The sequence below is a fragment of the Zalophus californianus genome, chromosome 1 (assembly GCF_009762305.2).
Source record: "Zalophus californianus isolate mZalCal1 chromosome 1, mZalCal1.pri.v2, whole genome shotgun sequence".
Classification (NCBI taxonomy): Eukaryota; Metazoa; Chordata; class Mammalia; order Carnivora; family Otariidae; genus Zalophus; species Zalophus californianus.
This window is the reverse complement of record NC_045595.1, coordinates 177,386,070-177,393,155: the sequence shown is the minus strand read 5'-3', so window position 1 is coordinate 177,393,155 and position 7,086 is coordinate 177,386,070. Positions and strand designations below refer to the sequence as shown.

At 33.8% G+C, this 7,086-nt stretch overlaps 1 pseudogene; it reads right to left on the bottom strand.

The window, feature by feature from the left end:
* Positions 1-654: 654 nt before the first annotated feature.
* On the bottom strand, positions 655-766 carry LOC113919141 (annotated as a pseudogene).
* Between the last annotated feature and the right edge of the window lie 6,320 nt (positions 767-7,086).

Here is a 7,086-nt window from a genome sequence, read left to right as displayed (position 1 = left end):
CCCCTCCCCATTTAAAGCCTGAGGACTTACTGTCTAAATCACACACTTCATGAAGCAGAAATGCAACTCCAGCTCACTAGTTTCGAAAGAGTTGCTTGAATTGTCTTTGTGTTCTACCACATTTTGCCTCCACTTCCTTTCCTAATTTATTTTGCAGGGAAATCTAATTTCTTTTCTAAATTAGAGTTGTGTGCTGCCAGTTTTGATATTTTACTATCCACATTCTCATCAGTGTTATCCTCTCTAAACTTCTGCAACAAAAGCATCACAGAGAATTGTTTTGGAATATATGTTTTGATTGAAGTACCCTCTTATTTAAACATATCAAAATTAATTGTGCTTCTCATACAAATGTCTGTGTGTGTCTTTGCATATTAGATTGTCTCTTCAATGCTGGCAAGAATTTAAGACTCTGCTTGGTGATCACAGAATTGGACCTGACTTGATAACTATAGCTATTTCTCTCATTAGCAAAACAGTTATCACATATTTTCTGAGAATATTGATTTTAATTCATATCTTAATTAATATTCCATAAAGTCAGATTATGACATTTCATGTTTTGACAGAATAGTTATTTATTACAGGTAAACTCAAAGATTTCTGAGAGACATGAAAATATTAGATATAGCAAAAAAAATGCATGTGTATTATTTGTGGTCAAGTTAAGTTGCTTTTGGATTTTGAAGATAGAAGCATATTTAGTTGATTAAACTGATAAGAACAGATACTACACTTGATCTTAGCCAAAAGGCCGAGAAGCGATGCGTATTTAGTTGATTATATCCATTCATGAGATTAATTTCTCCCTTTGGTAAATTTTTTGAAAGCATGTGAGATTTGATATGTGTGTATGTGTTTGTGTGTGTGTGTATTTGACGCACATATATTAAGTGCGGGATGTGTAAGTTTCATTATGAGTGTCATTTGTGTACCTGGGTAGAATTATAATGGTGCACTACAAAATCTGCCTTACAGCCAGGAATATGAAATGCCAATTATGTTCATCAGGACATCAATTTGTCATCATGTGCAAGGATATTTATGCAAAGGTTTAATTTCCTTTTCCTTTATTATTAATGATGCTTTATACTTGAAAGAAATTCCATCTTGGAAGCTTCTTAGAATCATTAATCCTCATGATATGTATGAAGTAGTTAAGAATTCCTACCCATACTTTGAAATGGGCAAAGTAAGAAACAGCTAACATGGATAAGTAGTCTATGTTGCAGAAACGTAGTCTTTTCTGTCAAAAGAATGATTCACATAGAAAACATGCTTGAACAGAGACAAGTTGATTGTGCTTTGTTTTATGTGGGCTTTTAATTTTTTCATATGTTTATGCATGTGTGCATAGAATAATTTATAGGTTCAGGAGAAATCAGATGTAAAAAGATTATTACCTTTTCTTTTGTTATGGTCTAGCATCTGAATTTGTCTTTCCTTGTATCCAATGCTGTTTCAGTAGTGAAGACTGAAGCTGTAATTGTTGTCATGCATAAGGAGATGCATCCAAATGTGCTAATTTTTAAAAGGCCCATTTGAGACATCTGGTCTATTTAGAGCCTCATCTTACATAATTACGTCTTTCTTCAGGTGACTTTAGAATTTGCAATATTTCTATTCAGTGTTTTAATTGGAGGTAGATCAGTGGCTTCTTTTATGTTCTTCAAATCAGTTCTTTTCCAATGCTGAAAATAATTTCATGGAGAAATCAGACAAAATCTTAGCTATTTGCAGTCGCATTATAATTTAAAAAATAGAAAGCAAAATTTAGCAAAGAAGTGATTCTAAAGAAAGGATGATGAAGAAAATTTCTGGAATAGGATCCTGAAGATGATTTTTAAAAATACAAGAAATATTCCTATTAAAGGAGAGAAAACACTGAAACAAAAATGAAAAGTATAGACTCATAGCTAAAAAAAGTGTAACAGAGAATGATAAATGGCAGCAACCTATTTTTGATTCTGCTTTTGATTATCACTTACTCATTCCTTCTTTTCTGCTCCCTTGGCAATTTGTTCATGCCTTTGCTAGAGCACTTATAGCTCTGCAACTTATATACTTAAATAAGCCTGTCTGCCTCTAGCCTATAGGCAACCCAAGGTCAGGGACAGAGTGCAAAACATCTTTATATACTTATTTCTTCTACAGTTCCTAGCAGATATTAAGTACTCAATATATATTTGCTGAATGAAAGAGATAAAGGAAATTGCTAGGATGCAGAAAATGAGTACATGCAGAGACATTTAATCACAGTGGGAATGGTTGAGAAATCCCATGTTTTTTGCATAGCAAATCTTTTGCACTCTGATTACCACATACCCAGGCCTAGTTCTGCCTTTACTTAGCTTTCTCTATAAGTTATGGAGAATCTCTACAGGCTCTTCTTCTTTTTTTCTCATTTGTTTGTTTTCCTTTTCTATTCCGTTCCCTTTTCAGCCTCCATTCTGTTGTCTCCTTATGGCCTTCCCGTAGCCTAGCGATGGGCACATGAAAATTCTCCTTACCTGGACACCTTTCGTAACTGAGACGTTTACAAAAGGCATCAAGCAAACCAATCCAAAGATATGTGTTTTAGTAGTTCAGATGTGGAAGTAAACATATAGAGATTTAAAGACAAAACTTTTTTTAGAATCCTCCTTTTACTTTCAATAACTTGTTAAAATAATTTTTATAGCTGTAAAAATAGTATCTGGGCATAAATTTGTCAATCTTCTGCCTTTCTCAATAATTTTACCAAGTCCATTCACTCTCTCTCAAATGATACCTTCACATCTCAGGATTTCCTTACCTCATTATAAAGTCGGTGGGATACTACTTAACATTCATTTATATACCTTTTAGTATTTCTATATGTCATTTTTAGTTCTTTACAAATATCAGCTAATTTAAACCTCAAAAGTCACCATAAGTTAGGTGGCATGATTAGCCCCATTTTACAGAGAAAAAAAAAAAAAACTTAACTTAGAACTAGTAATTATTAAAAAACTAGGATTTAAAACCAAAGAGATCTGACTTCAGAATTCAAAGTTATGCTGCTTTTCAAATGCATTGCAACTTTTAACATAAAGAAACAGAACTTGTATGTTTTAAGCCAAAAGAAATACTTTCCAAACCAATCAATCCAGATGTAGCCATAAGCAAGTTGAAGCAGATTTTGATTATCCGATCCACTTAGCAGTGACTTTCCTCCCCCGGAGGTATTTCTCTTAGTCAGCTGCTCCCTTAAAAGGGTCCAACGCAGTCTTTTGTTTATAATGTTTATGCACATAACATTACTTCTTCAAATGTCTTCCACGTAATAGGAATTTCTAAACCCTGATGTTGGGCTTCATAAAACAACTTCAGGAGACCATAAATTCCCTAATGGTAAAATTCCTTGTAAGGAAAATATTATGTGCCTATATATATTTTTTTTTCTGAATGTATATCTATAGCTTTCATCAAATTCTCAGTGACCCAAAAAAGTAGAAATATTTTGTTTTACATGCAATTAACATTTATTGAGTACATGTAAGATGTTAAGTGCAATGGTAAGAAGGGTTTTCAATTTCATTGATTTTTTTTTTAAAGATTTATCCATCTATTTAAGAGAAAGAGAGAGAGAGCATAAGCGGGAGGGGCAGAGGGAGAGAGAATCTCAAGCAGACCCTGCACTGAACATGGGGCTTGACCCTGAGATCGTGACCTGAGCCAAAACCGAGTTGAATGCTTAACCAACTGTACCACCCGGGTGCCCCTCAATTTCATTAATATTAACAGAGGTTCTTAAAGGGGAGAAGCTTTGTGGATCTTTGTATCCCAATCCTTAGCTTTTTGTTAAGCATCTAATGGCTACTTAATAAATATCTGTTTAATGAATTAATGGAGTGTGGGGTGCCTGGGTGGCTCAGTTGATTGAACATCTGCCTTCACCTCAGGTTATGATCCCGGGATCCTGTGATTGAGACCCTCCTCAGGCTCCCCACTCAGCAGGGAGTCTGCTTGTCCCTCTCCCTCTGCCCTGCCCCAGGTCATTATTTCTCTCTCTCTCTGTCTCAAATAAATAAATTATTTTTTTAATTAAATGAGTAAATAAATAATAAATTAATTAATTAATAGAACGGTGCCTGTGTATGTATCAAAAATGGTTTGCACATGATTCTACAACCATCTCTAAATAGCAAAGATAATGCATCATCAGTGTCCCACCTTATTATCAAAGCAATCCCTCTGCTTTCAACTGAGTTCTTTTAAGAAGCATAAGCAAACCTATTTGTATCTTCTTTAAATAATAGAATGCATAAATTATAAAGTGATTAACATCAATATGACATTTCTTCTTCATTTCAATCAAATATGAGTATTTTATCTGATGTTTTTCTTCCACTTCTCTTAAAAAAAATCTTTTGATTTTTTTGCCTTGACTTTTTTTCTTTTTACCTTTTTCTATTGATTTTTCTACAGAGAAATTCACAGATCATAGGTGTTATACTTTGATGACTTTTGACAAATGTGCACACTCATGTAGTCAATACCCATACCAAGATGAAGAACATTTCTATGCCCACCTCTTCCAGCAGCAAACACTTATAACTTCTATTATAAAAGAGTATTATTGCCTTCATAGAACTTCATATAAGTGAAAGTATACAGAATGTATTCTTTCTATCTGCCCTTTTTACTTATCATAATGTCTATGAAATTCAGCTATGTTGTATTTATAAGTACTTTGTTCCTTCTTATTGCTAAGTATATCTCTCTGTGTGGATATATCACATTTTTTTATTCATTTTCTTATTAATATAGAGCTGAGTCTTTCCAGTTTGGAGCTACAATAAATAAAGCTGCTGCGAATATTTGTGTAAGTCTTTTTGAGAGCATAGATGTCCATCTCTTTTGTATAAATGCCTAAGAATTGAGTTTGTAAATTTGTTTTTAGCCAAATTGAGAAAACTTCTGGTTGAGTTTTATTTTCATTTTTAATCTGTCCCATTCTCTTCTTCTCTGTTGGGTAAATTCAATATTTTTTAAACATTTTGATATTTCCATGTAAGTCCCTGAAGTTCTGTTCATCTTCATTCTATTTTTTTTTTTATCTTCTTTTTCTTTCTTCTCACCTGGATATTTTCAATTGATCTATCTTGAAAGTTGCTGACTCTCTACTCTGTCATCTCTATTTTGCTATGAATCCTATGCAGTGTTTAATATCAGCTATTACATTTCTTCTCTTTCATTTAGAATTTCCTTGTTCCTTTTATTGTTCCCTATTTTTCTAAGTTTTTCCGCCTTTTCATTTAGTATGAGCATGTCCCTTTACTTCATTGAGCATAGTTAAATAACTTCTTTAATGACCTCATGCTATTTATAATATCTGGGTCATCTCAGAATTGGCAGATTGTTTTTTCTGTACAATCTGTAATTTGTTTTTTCCTTTGAGAATGAATCAAAACTTTTTAATTCTTTGTGTATTGAATAATTTTGTATCATATCCTACATATTGCAGATTCTATATTATAGATTCTTCTATACTCTTCTGAATAGTGTCAATTAATTTGGTTAGACACAAATTGCAATTTCTGTCTCTTGGAGCCCAAATCTGTCAGTTTTCTTTTACATTTTTATTTAAATTCCAGTTAGTTACCATAGAGTGTAATACTAGTTTCAGGTGTACAATATAGTGATTCAGCACTTAGGTACAACACCCACTGCTCATCACAGCAAGTGTCCTCCTTAATCCCCATCACCTATTTTGCCCATCCCCCCACCCACCTCCCCTCTGGTAGCCATCAGTGTCTTCTCTATAGTTAAGAGTCTGTTTCTTGTTTTGCCTCTCAGTGTCTTATTTTCCCTTTGTTTTGTTTCTTAAATTCCACATATGAGTGAAATCATATGGTATTTGTCTTTCTCTGACTTACTTCACTTAGCATAATACTCTAGCACCATCCACATCGTCGCAAATGGCAAGATTTCATTCTTTTTTATGGATGAGTAATATTCCATTGTATGTATAGGTGTGTGTGTGTGTGTGTGTGTGTGTGTGTGTGTGTGTATACGGATAGATAGATAGATGTGTGTGTGTATATGGATATATATACTGCATCTTCTCTATCCATTCATCAGTTGATGGACATTTGGTCTATTTCCATAATTTGGCTATTGATGATAATGCTGCTATAAACATTAGGGTGCATGTATCCCTTTGAGTTAGTATTTTTTGTATTCTTTGGATAAATACCTAGTAGTCCAATTGATGGATTGTAGGATAGTTCTATTTTTAACTTTTTGAGGAAACTCCATACTCTTTTCCAGAGTGGCTGTACCAGTTTGCATTCCTACCAATAGTGCAGGAGGATTCCTCTTTCTCCACATCCTCGCCAACACCTGTTTCTTGTGTTGTTGATTTTAGCCATTGTAACAGGTGTGAGGTGATTTCTCATTGTGGTTTTGATTTGTATTTCCCTGATGATGAGTGATGTTGAAGGTGTCTTTTGACCCTCTTTAAGTCTTCTTTGGAAAAATGTCTATTCATGTCTTCTGCCCATTTCTTAATTGGATCATTTGTCTTTTGTGTGTTTGAGTTGTGTAAGTTGTTTATATATTTTGGATACTAACCCTTTATCAGATATGTCATTTGGAAATATCTTCTCCCATTCTGTCAGTTGCCTTTTAGTTTTGTTCATTGTTTCCTTTGCTATGCAGAAGCTTTTTATTTTGATGAAGTCCCAGGAGTTACATCTCAGTCAGTTTTATCCCCCTTCAGCTTGCTTGGACTCAATCTTACACAGTCCTGTCTCAGAACTGGACAGGGAATTACAGAATTTATATAAAATTTGTGATTCTCCTTCTCTGGCACTCTCCTTACTAGGATCATCCCACAGTCTCCCCACCTCACCAGCTTTACTGAGCTAAAATTGACAAATAAAAATTTTATATTTAAGGTGTACAGCATAATGATTTAATGTACACAAATAAACGACCATCACACATTCTACATTTGCTTTATTTGCCCAGAACTCTTATCTTCCAGTTCTTTAGACCATAAACACTGCAAATTTTGAAAATCAGTTTTAACCCTTGAGCTAAATGTAGTAAAAGCAAGAA